The sequence below is a fragment of the Crocuta crocuta genome, unplaced genomic scaffold (assembly GCF_008692635.1).
Source record: "Crocuta crocuta isolate KB4526 unplaced genomic scaffold, BGI_CrCroc_1.0 scaffold278, whole genome shotgun sequence".
NCBI classification, from domain to species: Eukaryota; Metazoa; Chordata; class Mammalia; order Carnivora; family Hyaenidae; genus Crocuta; species Crocuta crocuta.
Window position 1 is genome coordinate 601695 of NW_027532173.1, and position 15209 is coordinate 616903.

Below are 15209 nucleotides of genomic sequence, written 5' to 3' on the forward strand. Positions count from 1 at the left end.
TTTTGGACATTTGGAATTCGGAGTAATGCTCACAGCCAGCTGAAGTCTCCATGCTTTCTCTAATCATCAAGGCTTGCTAAGCAGATGGTGGGGATGCGGGTATACAAATGAAATGAGTGAATTTAAAACCGTATAACCTTATAACTTTAAACAGAACACTTAACCATGAGTCAGAAGAAAGCTGCTTCTTTTACCAACTCTGCCACCAACTCACTGTCATTGACTTCCCTGGGTCCCAAACTCTTTATCTGTAAGATCAATGGGTCTGACTCCACAGTTAGACCAAGCCCAACACTTCCCTAAGTCTATGAAAAATGCACCTGACTGCATACAAATGATTAATGGGTTAGTTATTTTAACAAATTAAGTCAAGGGGCCTTGAACACAATGAATTTAACTGTTCTGAAATTATTTTTAAAAATGAAAATTTCAAGGGCCCCTGGGTGGCTCAGTTGGTTAAGTGCCCAACTTCATCTCAGGTCATGCTCTCACAGTTCATGGGTTTGAGCCCCACATCGAGCTCTGTGCTGACAGCTCAGACCCTGGAGCCTGCCTCATATTCTGTGTCTCTTTCTCTGCTCCTCCCCTACTCACGTGCGCTCGCTCATTCTCGCCCTCTCTCGCATGTACACTCTCACAAAAATAAATACTAATAATAAAATAAAATTTTAATTACATAGTCTCTGACACCCATTGTATTTTCTACACTAGCTCAGATTAGGAAGTTTTGCTGAATTTGATGCCTGGAATAAATCCATGTACCCTAGAGTAGTGGGGCATGAGGCAAATGAGTCATACTTACAGACCTGCTTCATCTTATCTCTACAGGCTCAGGGCCAACAGAGAGAAATTGACATCACTGATCAGTTTGAGAAATAACATCAAGGATGAAGGCTCCTACTATTCATTTCCTGACAACAAACTGACTATTCACCACCACAAAATAGCAAAATAGTAACTTTTTATATCATTTAATCTATCCAAGAAATAAATTTTAATAAAAACAAATATAATCTTAAGCAAAACAAATAAAAATATCAACTACGTCATCTTGAAAAATGCACATCAACACTTGATAAAATATAATAATACAATAAAACTGCCTCAAATTATGAATAAAAGGAATAAATCAAGCAGCCAGTCGAGCAAATGAGATCATTAAATATTCATTGATGAGGTTCCTGACTTTCTATTTTGATTTTTTTTCCTATCACTAGTACAGACACACTTAATTCCTACTGCTTTCTTCCCTAACTCTAATTACCCTCCAACATTCAGCTTCATTTCCAATCAAGATGTAAATTGAAAAGTATGAAATAGAAACACTCTTCAAGAAGACAATTTGCTTCCTTGCTTCCTTCTTTCGTTTATTTATAAGAACAGTAGCATTTGGAATCTACTATACAACTAAAACAATCTACGATTCCAAGGGTGATCTCATTTTTCAGGCAGAAAATGCCCAGACTTTGATCTTAAAACACTTACGATCTATTAAAGAGATATATCAAATATGTGTAACAATTAGAAATCACTTCTAAGTGTAAGTAACAATCATTCAGTATCATCTATACATATATGTGCTAAAATAAGTAAATAAATACATGAATGAATAAGACCATCTTTGGAACAGCATTAATCTTGGAGGTTGCCCTGGAAAAGATGACCTTTGAATTAGATCTTAACTGACTGGATTTGTTATATCAGGAAAGTAAGAAAGTGCTCAAAAGGTGAGGGAGGGAGCACATACTACTAAAGCAAACAAGGACACAGTAGCCAGCTTAAGGGGTTTCTACCAGCCATACCTGAAACAATTTCAGCATCAGAAGAATTAAGTTCAGGGGCAACTGGGGGCTCAGTCAGTTCAGTGTCCAAATCTTGATTTTGGTTCAGGTCATGATCTCATGGTTTGTGGAACTGAGCCCGACGTTTGGTTCTGTGCTGACACCGAGAATCCTGCTTGGGATTCCCTCTCTCTCTGACACTCCCCCAGGTTCATTCGTTTTTTTTTCTCTCTCTCTAATAAACTTTAGAAAAAGATTTAAAAGAATTGGGTTCAGTAATAAGTTCTAAACAACAGGGAAAACAGGAATTTATAAGTCTATACAGATAATAATTACATAAGTAAATCAATAAGGAGTTATACAGGCATTAAATAACTGCTTACAGTAAAATGGTGGGGGTCAACTGGTCAGTGTGGAAGGAATCTTGGTGCTGGAGTTGAAAATAATCATTTTGTAGTCATTATGGTAAAGACTGGATCAAGCCAAACTCACTAATGGATACGAATTCAAGGGGAATCTTAATAACAAACAGTATATTTATGTGTCTCTATACAGACTGCGTTTTAATTGCAAAGAAGAGTCAACAGCAGCATAGAAGGGAAAAGTCCGGCAACATTTGACTAGATGATCAAAATTAACATGACAGATGAGGGACAGATGGACAGCATGTGCCTCCAGATGTGATACCCTGAGAACACAACATCACCTGTGCAGTACCCCAGCCAAGGCTACATCATCTTAATCTCACCATGACCAAAAGAAACACCAAACACCAGGTGAGAAATGTTCTTTGCAAAGGCAGAGGAAGGACTACATGTAACAATGTTATAAAAGACAAAGAAAAGCTGTGGAAATGTTTCAGGTTAAAAGAGGCTAAAGGGACATAACCCTACACAGGTCCTTTGCTGGAGGGGAAATTGCCAGAAAGGACATGATCAGATCAACTGATAAAACTGAAATGGGAATGGGAAAATAAAATTCTGCCTCAATGCAAATTTACACACACATATGCATTTGAGTAAATACACAGAGATAAAGGAGGGGCATCTGGCCAGGGCAGAGGGGGCATTCTGCAATGTGGTAATGCTCTATACTGTGACCTTGCTGGTGGTTGTAAGGAAATATGTTTTAAGGGCGCCTGGGTGGCTAAGTCGGTTAAGCGGCTCAGGTCATGATCTAATGGTTCGTGGGTTCAAGCCCTGCATCAGGCTCTGTGCTGACAGCTCAGAGCCTGGAGCCTGCTTTGGATTCTGTGCCTCCATCTCTCTCTGCCCCTCCCCTGCTCATACTGTCTCACTCCGCCCCTCAAAAATGAATAAACATTAAAAAAAATTTTAAATAAAAAATATTTTAAAAACAAGTATCTATGCTTTATACATTTTTCTCATGTGTTGTTGCCAGGAGCCGCACCAGCTTCTCTGGATGGCAGTCACAGCAAGGAAACTGGTATCTCCTTCTGCTACTACTGGCTCATGTTGTAAATGAGGCTGCTGGTATTGACCAGGTCTCACAATATTCCAGATCAGCCCGATATTCCCCACACAGATTGATCATAAGGAAAGGCATGTCCTTGCCTTTCCAAAGATGATTGTCGAAAGGCTCTTCCTAAGGGTCTTGCAGATCCAAGACTTATATAATAAAGGGGGCTTGAGTCTAGCCCTGAGGCAAAGAGCCTAATTTAGAGTTAAGGGCAAATATCTACCCCCACCCATTTGTTTCTGCCTGGAGCATTTTCTGGCCTTGTATATGCTGACTACTCCCTGTGAAGGAACCTATTGAGGAACTTCTTCTTTTTGTGATTATGAGAGCAAAGGTATCTCCTGAAAGACCTGTTTTTGACCCCTGCTCACAGAGAAGTAACTTCACCCTCTTATGCTAAAAACATTGTCTGGTATGCTAAAGAAGCCTTCCTTCCCCATAAGATAAGCATCTAAATCCCCTACCTCAATCGCTATTGATAAAGGTTATGCATGAGTCTTCTACAAATCTATGTTCTGGGAAATTCTTACATATCAAAGAAGTCTGTTGTCAGAAATCATTGTCTAAGGCAAGCGCCACTTCTGTGCCCTCTCCAAAACACATAAAATAAAGTTGAGCCCCAGTCAGAGCAGAGATGCCTGCCTGGTGATCAGAAAGATGCCTCCGGGGGGCGCCTGGGTGGCTTAGTCGGTTAAGCGTCCGACTTTCGCTTAGGTCATGATCTCGCAGTTCGTGGGTTCGGGCCCCGCGTTGGGCTCTGTGCTGACTGCCAGCTCAGAGCCTGGAGCCTGTTTCAGAGTCTGTGTCTCCCTCTCTCTCTGACCCTCCCCTGCTCACGCTGTCTCTCGCCTAGAAATAAATTTAAAAATATATTAAAAAAAAGAAAGATGCCTCCAGGGCTCGCTCTCTCTCTCTCCCTCTCTCTTGCCCTCGCCGACACCATCCATCCTTCAGGGACCCCTGGACATGTGGAGCCGGCCTCCAGCATGTTGTAAGTTTAAAAATTAAAAAACGAGATGAAAATATATGCACACACACGTACACAAAATGCCAATGACCTATCTACACAGGAGGCTGGTTGAGATTTGTCTTTGTCTTTGTTGTTCTCACTACAAGTACAGAAATGGAGAGCAGGTGGGCTCTGGCGGGAGATTCTGAATAAAGGAAAATTGCAGACTGTCCCCTCACCTTGGGGTACTCGCCTGTGGACACTGCAGCATCTGTATGAACCTCGGAAGCTCCACACAACTAGCCGTCCTCTGTCAGGGTGAAGTGGAGCCATAAAAAAACTGAAATGGGGTTTTGGTGGCATTGTAAGTATCATACAGGTCGGGGGTGGACAAGGATGTGGTGAAGATGATCTTCTGCCTAGAGGGATATGGATAAATTACTAAAGCAATTTTGTGTTGCTCTTCTAAGAATTTTATTACTGAACTATAATGCAAATAAAGAGCATAAATCTAAATTCTCAGTTTTGTGAGTAAACACAAACTTAACCCACTCATTTACTTAACCCCAAATACAGCAGTAACGCTGCTACCAGCAGGTCTCCTTCCTACTAACTATATCTGTTCTCTCAAAGTAAAAATCATTCTGATTCCTAACAAGATGGTTTTGCTTACTTTTGAATTTTATATGAATGGAGCCCGACAGTAGGTATTGTTTTGTGCCTAACTTCTTTCCTTCACCGTTATTTATGAGATTCACATAAGGTGTTGCAAGTAACAAGAGCTTGCTCCTTTTCCTTGCTGTGTGGTAGGTTTCCCATTCGGCCGTGAAGGAACAGGCTGGTTTGCAGGTGGAGGGAGCGATAACCAGGAGAGCCACGAAGTTCTCGCACACACAGTATGCCTCATCGGCAAGCTGTGAGACCAGAACAGAACGGCTCGGCCGTAGGGAATACACCTGTCCGGCTCCCACACGCGCAGCCACAGAGCCTCCCGAAGCACCTGTGCCAGGTTCCCGTCACACCGGCATGTAGGGCACTTCCAGGCGCCTGCAGCCGCTCCAGTCCTCCTCCAACCTTTGCAATTCAGCGCTTTCCCTGCATGTGAGTGTGACTGTTAACTTCAACCTCCCAGGCGGCCAGTTGAGTACCTTTTCTCATACGTTCTGGCTGTTTGGATATCTTCTTCTGTGATGTGCCTGTTCACACGTTCATCCACTTTTCTTTGGGGATGACTCTTTCTCATGGATTCCTATGAGCTGGCTGTATGTGCAGATAAGGCCTTTGTTGGATATATGTATCTCACATCTCGTCTCTTAGTCTGTGGCTTATCATTTCATTCTCCTGGTGCTGTCTTTTCATGGTTAGAAACAATTTTATGGAAATCCGATCTGCCAATCTTTCTTTTACATTTTAGTGCTTTCTGGCTTTAAGAAACATTTATCAGAAAGACATAAAGATATACCTTTTTTTTTTTTAAGTTTATTTATTTACACTCAGAGAGAGCATGTGCCCAAGTGTGTATGCAAGCAGGGAGAGAGGCAGATAGAGCACTGAGCCTGATGCAGGGCTCAACCCCACCAATGGTGAGATCATGACCTGAGCTGAAAACAAGAGTCAGATGCTCATCCAACTGAGCCATTCAGGCACCCCCCCCATCATGTTTTCTTTTAGAAGCTTTACTGTTTTGTCTTTTACATTTCTATCTATAATTCATCTGAAATCGATTTTTTTTTAATGTTTTATTTGTTTCTAGGAGAGAGAGACAGCGCGAGCAGGGGAGGGTCAGAGAGAGAGGGAGTCACAGACTCTGAAACAGGCTCCAGGCTCTGAGCTGGCAGTCAGCACAGAGCCCGACGCGGGGCTCGAACCCACGAACCGCGAAATCATGACCTAAGCGAAAGTCGGACGCTCAACCAACTCAGCCACCCAGGCGCCCCTGAAATCGATTTTTAATTTGGTATGAAGTAGGAGCTTAAGATTAGCTTTTTTTTTTTTTTCTATATGGCTTTCTAACTAGTCAGGTACCCTTTGTTGTTAAGTCTTCCTGCTATGGAAGGACTGCAGTAATACTTTCATCATATATTAACAGAACATCTCAGGTCTATTCTGGACTTCTTTTCTGTCTCATTGGTCTCTCTGTCTCTGGGTTAATACCACATCGTCTTGATTACTATAAATAAGTCTTGATAATTGATAGCATAAGCTTTTCAACTTTGTTCTTTTTTAAGATCGTCTTGTTATTCTGAGCCCTGCATTTCTGTGCAAATTTTAGAATCAGTTTGTCAATTTCAAAAACAAAACAAAACAGGGTACATTAGTGGCTCAATCGGTTAAGCGTCTGACTTCAGCTCAGGTCATGATCTCACAATTCATGGGTTCGGGCCCCACGTCGGGCTCTGTGCTGACAGCTCAGAGCCTGTAGCCTGCTTCAGATTCTGTGTCTTCCTCTCTCTCAACCCTCCTCTGCTCACACTGTCTCTCTCTCTCAGAAATAAATAAAAAACATTTTTTAAAAATTCCAAAACAAAACTAAAACAAAAGCATAACTACTGGGATTTTCATAGTGACTGAGTTGAACTTCTTGGTCAATTTAGGAAGATTAAAATCATTGTAACATGGAGTCAGTTTAGTAAGATTAATATCATTACAAGATGGAAATTCTCAAATTCTCTTTCTCATGCATTTTTCTATGTAGAGGTTATTTAAATATTCTGATGGATTTAATTTTAGGTATTTTGTGTAAAAGACTTAAATTTTATTATTTTTAAACTTCATATTTTAAATGTTGGTTACAGATGTACAGAATAAACTGATTTTTGCACATTGACCTTATATTAAATGATCTTCCCAAATTGTCTATTAATTCTATTCAATTTGTCCATAGATTCTCAATTACAACATCTATGAAAACAATTTTATCTTTTTCCAGCTCTTACACCTTGCACTGCTATACTTCATTCCCTTCTGCATTTTCATGTTTCTATCTAGTATTATTTTCTTATGCATTTGTTTTGCCTAGGAGTATATTTCACCCCCCACCCGTTTAAAAAAAACTTTAAATATAGGGGCTCCTGGGTGGCTCAGTCAGTTAAGAGTCTGACGTTGGCTCAGGTCATGATATCACAGCTCATGAGTTCAAGCCCCACATCGGGCTCTGTGCTGACAGCTCAGAGCCTGTAGCCTGCTTCAGATTCTGTGTCTCCCTCTCTATCTCTCTGCCCCTCCCCCACCCTGCACACACCCTGTCTCTCTCTCTCTCTCCCAAAAATAAACATTAAATAAAATTTTTAAAAAACTAAGTATAACATATAGAAAAGTGTACATATAGTTTTATATGCAGATGAATTTTCACAAACTGAACTAACCACAACGTGTACTAACCAGCGCACTGCAACTCCTCCAAGATTAATGGTGCTCCTGATGTCAAATAGCACAGTTTTTCCTGCTTGAACTTGTATTTTTTTAAAAAAGTATCCATTTATTTGTGTTGGTTTCCTTTACTAAATATCATGTTTGTGAGATTGATCTGCACTGCATATAATGACTTCATTCCCACCGCTACACTTCATTCTTCCTTTGTGGGATTGTATTTGTGTAATTTCCAGGTTCTGACTCTGAATAATGCAGCTATGAACAATTGTGAACATTTTGAAATCAAATACCTTTGGTAGACAAAAGCACTCAACTCTGCTAGATATTTCTGGGTCAGAGAATATGCATCGTTTCATTTTTCCCAACAAATTTCCAAAGTGAAAATACTAGTTTATATTCCCAGCAGAATATGATATTTATAATTTTTCAAATGTTTATTTATTTATTTTGAGAGAAAGAAAGTGTGTGAGCAGGGGAGGAGCAGAGACGGAGAGAGAATCCCAAGCAGGCTCTGAGCTGAAAGCACAAAGCCCCTGCAGGGTTCAGTCTCAGCAACTGTGAACATGACCTGAACCAAAATCAAGAGTTGGATGTTTAGCCAACTGAGCCACACAGGCACCCAGAGGCTTACTATTTTTTGACGCCCTCCCCAACTCTTGGCATTAACCATTTTTATCAGACAAGATAGCAATTTTAATTTGGATTTCCTAGATGATAAATTCAGTTGGGCATCTTTTCATATGTTTCTTGGCCACTGGGAAGTTTTTGTGTTTTTTGTTTTTACCTAATTTTTAAATCTTCTGTCATTTTTGAAATGTACACAAGCTCCTGATACATTCTGGGTCTGAGTCTTTCATCAGATATGTGCAGAGAGAATATATTCTTCCGCTCTGTGGGTTGTATTTACACTCTTCTAGTAGCCTCTTTTCACAAACAGAAGATCTCAGTTTTAATGAAGTTCAATATGTTCATTTTTCCTTTAAGAGTAACATAGACTATGGGGCACCTGGGTGGCTCAGTCAGTTAAGCGTCTGACTTCAGCTCAGGTCATAATCTCATGGTCTCTGGGTTCAAGCCCCACGTCGGGCTCTGTGCTGACAGCTGAGAGCCTGGAACCTGCTTTGGATTCTGTGTCTCCTTCTCTCTCTGTCCCTCCCCTGCTTGTGTTTGGTCTCTCTGTCTCTCAAAAATATGTAAAAATTAAAAAAAAAAAAAAGTAACAGTGCACTGCAAGTATATGGAAATACACTTGATTTTTGTATATTTATCTCATATCCTACAACCTTGGTGATGTGTTGCATCATTTCCAAAAGACTGCAGATTTAATCGGATTTTCTGCACAATCATGCCATCCTCAAATAAAAAGTTTTATTTATTTGGGTTTTTTTTTTCAATCTGGGTATCTCTTATTTCATTTTCTTGCCTACCTAGAACATCTAGAACAATGCTGAATGGAAATGGTGACAGCAAATATTCTTGTTTCCTGTCTCAGGGGAAAGCATGCACTCTGTCTCCATTACGTATGATGATCACCATACATTATCAGTACTGGAGCTTTGGCACCAGTAGCAGGGGGAGCCCTGGGATCGGAGGCTTGGAGGGGGATGGAGTGAGGACAAGAACTGGGATGCTGCATTCAAGGAGGAGGACACGCGGTGCCACTGTCATCTGAGCATTAATGATGCTTCATGCTGGATTCTTTGCACGTACAAATTGGTGACGATATTCTGAGAACATGAAACAGATGATCAGGCAAGTGAAATCCTCATTTTGAGTTCAGAGAGAAAATTCAGAAATGCTTCCTGAACTGTGACTACTGGCTGCAAGTCTTATTACCAGGTGAGGGCAGCACCCAAGAGTGGGTGGGCAGGTTCAACTGGAGCCAATAATCTCCCATGAGAAGCAAGGGACTGCAGCCAGTATCTCTTAGCCAATGTGATCCCCGATGATCAAGGGGATAAAAGAAGGGAGTGTGGAGTGTGTGTATTCATCCACAACCTAGGCACCATCCTCCATGGAGTTCCCTGAGAAGCATATGCTAATGCAAGCAGCATTTCAGGAAAACCCTGGGTACCGATCACCTGCCTCTGACCTGCACTCCGGTGCCATCACCAGGTGACGTGTCGCTGTAATGCCATAAAGGCAGAGTTAGCACATTCAGCCTGGAGTTCTTTCAGGCTGACCTTTCCTACCTCCCCTCCCTATGAGCACCATTTTATTCTCCCTTACTTATTACAGAAAATTGCAGCTTAAAAGGAATTTTAACTCACACCATATTTTAATCTTGAACTGCTCAACACTATGATGTAGGTTAGGCAGTATTATTATCCCTCCTTCAGATCTGTAAGAATGGATCAGGAAGGCTAAATATTTTGTTAAGGGTCACAGGCTAATAAATACATGAACCAGGATTAAAACCCAGATAATCTGATTCTAAATCCAGTTTTCTTTTCACTACGTTATATTCCTTAATTCCTGTCAAAAAAAAAAAAGGGATGGAATTATGAACAATTCATATCCAAGCATTTTTCAAGAATACTCAAATCTACTCTGCCTAAAATAATATCTGCTTTCTCCTGTATCCCTAAGGGCCAGGAAATATGTTAAGCATTTTAAATACACTATCTCATTTTTTTCCTTCAACAACTTCAGAAAGGGTAGGTACTGCTCTCTTTACGTTGCAGCTTAGGAAAGCACAGAGACTTTCCTAAGGTCACACAATTAAGACATTGAAAGCAGTTGGCTCCATTCACTAGACTTCCTAAATAAATAAATACACTGACTTATGTTCTAGAATCATGTTAAAACATGTTATACTTTTCACACTCTGAAGAGTTTATAATCTCATATTCAATTCTCATATATTTCAAGGACTGTCAGGGAAAAGAGAAATCAGGTTGACTGCACGTGCTCCAGAGGAGAGAATAAGACTGGCATGAAGAAGTTCCAAACAGATGGTACTTGAACATACGAAATGATCTTCTAAGAATCCTATCTGTTTGGAAAATGAGGAGATAATGTTCTCTATTTTTTTTTGGAGTGCTGCTTTCGTGGGCATATACACCTATCAGAACTCATCCAAGTAGAACTTCCTGTGTATTTCACAATATATAAAGTTAACGTTCACTATTTTTTAAATAAAGAGGCTGTTGCATGAGACAATGCGCTTCAGTCAGAGGCCTAACAAACACCCGCTGGAGACCATAAGGAGGATTCCTGAATCAAGTGGAAAGGCAATGCTGTGCAAGATCTCAGTATTCTTGTAGGCTTCACAGTATTTTCGCTGGCAAATATAAAAGAGAATATGAAGTCACTTCCAGATCTACGTCTTTTTTTTTTAATTGGTTATTCTTTGTACTCTTATTGTTTCATGATTCAAGAAGGATCTTCTAGAAGAACCAGTGATGACCTGAGAGTTATCACCTGTCAAACTAACATGTTGCCTCACGAGAGGCCTCCCAGACAGGATTTCCCCACAGAACTGCCTTGGTCAGTAGCCCAGACCAGGACTTAATCCTGTCTGCACATGAAGAGTGTACCACAATAACAACTTTTGCAAGACTAACTGCAATCTCAGTCTTTTTAAATAAGAGATAAAATTTCGAAGGGGATCTGACTCATCTGACCTTCTAGCCAGTGCCCTCCTTGTAGTGTGCCGTGCAGGAAAAGAATCAGACCACTGATTCATATGCCTACAGTCAAAATAAAGGGTGCTTTGTACTTCAAAATTTTAATGACATCTTTGGGCAACTTAGCCTTCAATCAGGTTACAGTTCCTAAAAAATCTTGACTTTAATAAAGAATTACATGTTTGTCCTGGTTCATTATGGTTTAATATTTCAGTTGCCTAACAGGGAAATATTTCTCTCCTTCATTTCCAAGTCCCCAAAAAGCACTGTGGTCCTTATGCACTGCAAAAGGTGAAAATAGGTGGAAATGTCACCTATTAAACATCCAGGGGATACTTTCTCTGGTGTAGGAAATGTGAAAGTATAGATATGACAGAGACCTTGTTTTAAGGACACTTGAAATGTGATAATGAAACTGAATGGATACCATGTAATCAGCAGACACAGATAGTTTTGTGACTGTATCTATTGGAACTACTTTTGAATTCCATCTACTCTTCTTTGACAGGGATGTGTGCCCACATTAACTTTCTTTCTTCATTTCCCCTGCAGGTCTATTCTCATCAGAAGTGTCTGAATATCCACTAATTGTCGTCTATGCCAGATTCTCAGAATCCCACAATACATCTGACCATGAGCAATGCCAAATTATAACATGGACAAAGGAGATAAATGTTCTTGGAGAGGCAGAGACTTCTTCATTTTCACACATCAAAAATAGGGTGGGAATTAAATTAATATTTATTAAGGGCCTAATTTATGATAGGCTCCATTGTAGACATTTTAATCTCATCCAGTCTTTCTGTAATATAACATATTCAGTAATTACCCTCATTTTATTTTTTCCACTTTTATTGAGAAATAATTGGCATGCATCCCTACATAAGTTTAAGGCACATGGAATGATGGTGTGATTTATATGTATTATGAAATGACTACCACAATAATTTTAGTTAACATCCATCTTCTCATATAGATACAAAGAAAGAAGGAAAGAAAAAAGGAAAAATTAATTTCTCCTTGTGATGAGAACTCTTAGGATTTGTTCTCTTAACAACTCACTTAACTATCCTACAGCAGTGTTAGCTCTAGTTGTCTGGCTGTGCATCACACAGTAGTACTTATTTATCCCATAACTTCAACTTTGTGCCTTGTGACCACTTTTCTCCAATTCTCCTTCTCCCACCCTCAACCCCTGGCAGCCATATATCTGAGGTTTGTTGTTGTTGTTGTTGATGTTGTTACAAATTTGGCTGTTGTTGCTGTTATGATGATGATGATGATGATGATGATGATGATGATGATTCCATGCAGAAGTGTATCATACAGTATTTGTCTTTCTCTGACTTATTTCACTTACCATAACGTGCTCAAGAGCCATCCATGTTCTCACAAATGGTAGGATTTCCTCATTTTTTATGGATGAGTAATATTTCACTGTATATGTAGCACAACTTGATAATCCCTTCATCCAGTAATGGACACCCACATTGTTGCAATGTCTTGGTTGTTGTAGATAATGCTGCTACAAACACAAAGGTAAAGGTATCTTTTCATGCTAATGTTTTCATTTCCTTTGCATAGATTTCCAGAAGTGGAATTGCTGGATCATACAGTAGTTCTATTTTTAATTTTTTGAAGAAAATATTAACTGTTTTCCATAGTGGTTGCACCAGTTTATATTCCTACCAACAGTGCACAAGGTTCCCTTTTCTCCACATCCTCACCAACATTTGTTACCTCTTGTCTCTTTGATAATGGCCATTCTAACAGGTCAAAGGAGCTGGCTCATTGTGGATTTAATTTCTATTTCCCTAATGACTAGTACTGTTGAGCATTTTCGCCTACCTGTGCAACTTTCATTTACCTTCTTTAGAGAAATATCTACTCAAGTCCTTTGCTCATTTTTTTAATTGCGTTATGTGATTTTTTGCTCTTGAATTGTATAAGTTCTTTATACATTGTGGTTATTAGTCCCATATCGAATATATGGTTTACAATTTTTTTCCATTCTGTGGGTGGTCTTTTCACTTACCTGGAGGTTTCTTTCAGGAGGCATCACACTTCCTGGTTTCAGGCTATGCATCTATAGTTATCAGAACAGTATTGTACTCACATAAAAACACACTGAGCAATGCAACAGAATTGAGCCCAGAAATGAGTCCAAGCATATACTATCGACTATTATTTCAGAAGAAAACCAAGAATACTCAACAGAGAGAAAACAAACTCTTCAATAAATAGTAATGGGAGAATTGGATATTCATATATACAAGAACGAAACTGGACCTCAATCTTATACCACAATTAACAATTAAATCAAAATGGATTAAAGATTTAAATGTAAGACCCTAAACCATGAAACTCCTAGAAGGAAGTTCTTCTAGGAATACAGCTCTGTGACATGGTATTGTAATGATTATCTGGATATAACACCTAAAACACAAGCAGCAAAATCCTAACTGAGCACATGGGGCTACATCAAACTAAAAAGCTTCTATCCCCACTGTATGGAGGCAGGAACTGAACTAAGAAAGATTATCTAACTAATGGCTGCACAACTGTGGTACAGCAGGGCTGGAATCTGAACCTAATCTGCCTGATTTAAGTGGCTGCTTTCTATCCATTGCTGATCGTCTGTGCTGTCCTGATATTCTTACCATTTTATAATGCTAAAATATTTTGTCTGTTAGGGTGGAAAAACTCATTGCTCCTTCAAATCCCTTAAAGCCTTCTCCAGCCCATGCTAAAAAGTTATAGACACACAAAAGTGACCAGAATCATCATCTATAACCTTCACTCCCAACCACCCAAATTGGTAGAATGTAACTGCACAATATTGAACCAAATTATAAAATGTCATTAGACAACACAGGGGAAAATTCTGTAAATATCCTCAGCTGTGCCATGAAAATTTTACAAAGCAAAGGAAGAGACAGATCTTGAGTGCCAGTTGCTGCCTTTGGGGAAGCCACCTGCCATGGCCACTTCTCCAGAGAGCTTACAAAGCAAAGACACCGACTGTGCAGGGGCCAAATCAAAGCTGGGCTGCTTACAGAAACAACATGTCTAACAAGCCTCCAAGCACGTGGGAATGGGTCATCCAGGAAAGGCATCTATTCATCCCATACATGTCACTAAACACCTACTCAAGCTAGTGTTTGTTCTAAACACTAAATCCAAGATGAACCAGAGAGATGGTCACTCAAACCAAAATGTAGGTAAGCCTTACTTCTGTTTTACTACAATCATATATACTGGGTCCAATAAACTGCTGGCTGAGCATATGAAAGTGAATGAAATAGACACAAATTTGTGCCCTCACAAGCCTGACATTCTAAAGGGACAGAAGAACAAGTAAATAAGTAAAACAGCAAACATATATTAAGCCAGATGAAAATCAGGGGTTTCAGATCTAACTCTCAGCAAATAAGAGAACTACCATATAGACAATTAGGAAGGATATAGAACTGAACAATACAATTAACCAAGAGGATATAATTGACATATAGAGAACCCTTCACCCAACAACAGAATACATATGTTTTTTCCAAGTAGTTATGGGACATTCACCAAGATAGAGCACATCTTCATTCATAAGACAAACCTCAAGAAATTACAAAAATACCGAATTCATGTAATGTTCTGTAACAACAATGGAATGAAACTAGAAATCAGTGCTCACTTTGGCAGCACATATACTAAAATTGGAACGATACAGAGAAGATTAGCATGGACCCTGACCAAGGATGAAACGCAAATTCATGAAGCATTCCATATTTTTAAGGAACACAAGATACTAGAGCCATCCACAAGCATAAATTGCACAAAGGACACAATGACTCTAAACCCATATATTTCAATAATAACACTGAATGTAAATGGACTAAATGCCCCAATCAAAAGACATAGGGTAGCAGAATGGATTTAAAAAAAAAAATCCATCTATTTGCTGTCTACAAGAAACTCATTTTAGACTGGAGGACACCTTCTGATTCA

The 15209-nt window shown here is 39.6% G+C and overlaps 1 non-coding gene across 1 annotated transcript; it reads left to right on the forward strand.

Moving 5' to 3' along the window:
• Nucleotides 1-14887: 14887 nt before the first annotated feature.
• Nucleotides 14888-14994, forward strand: LOC144242492 (U6 spliceosomal RNA). The gene has a single exon (XR_013338356.1). It is a non-coding gene; the product is annotated as a U6 spliceosomal RNA (small nuclear RNA).
• The last annotated feature ends 215 nt before the right edge of the window (nt 14995-15209 follow it).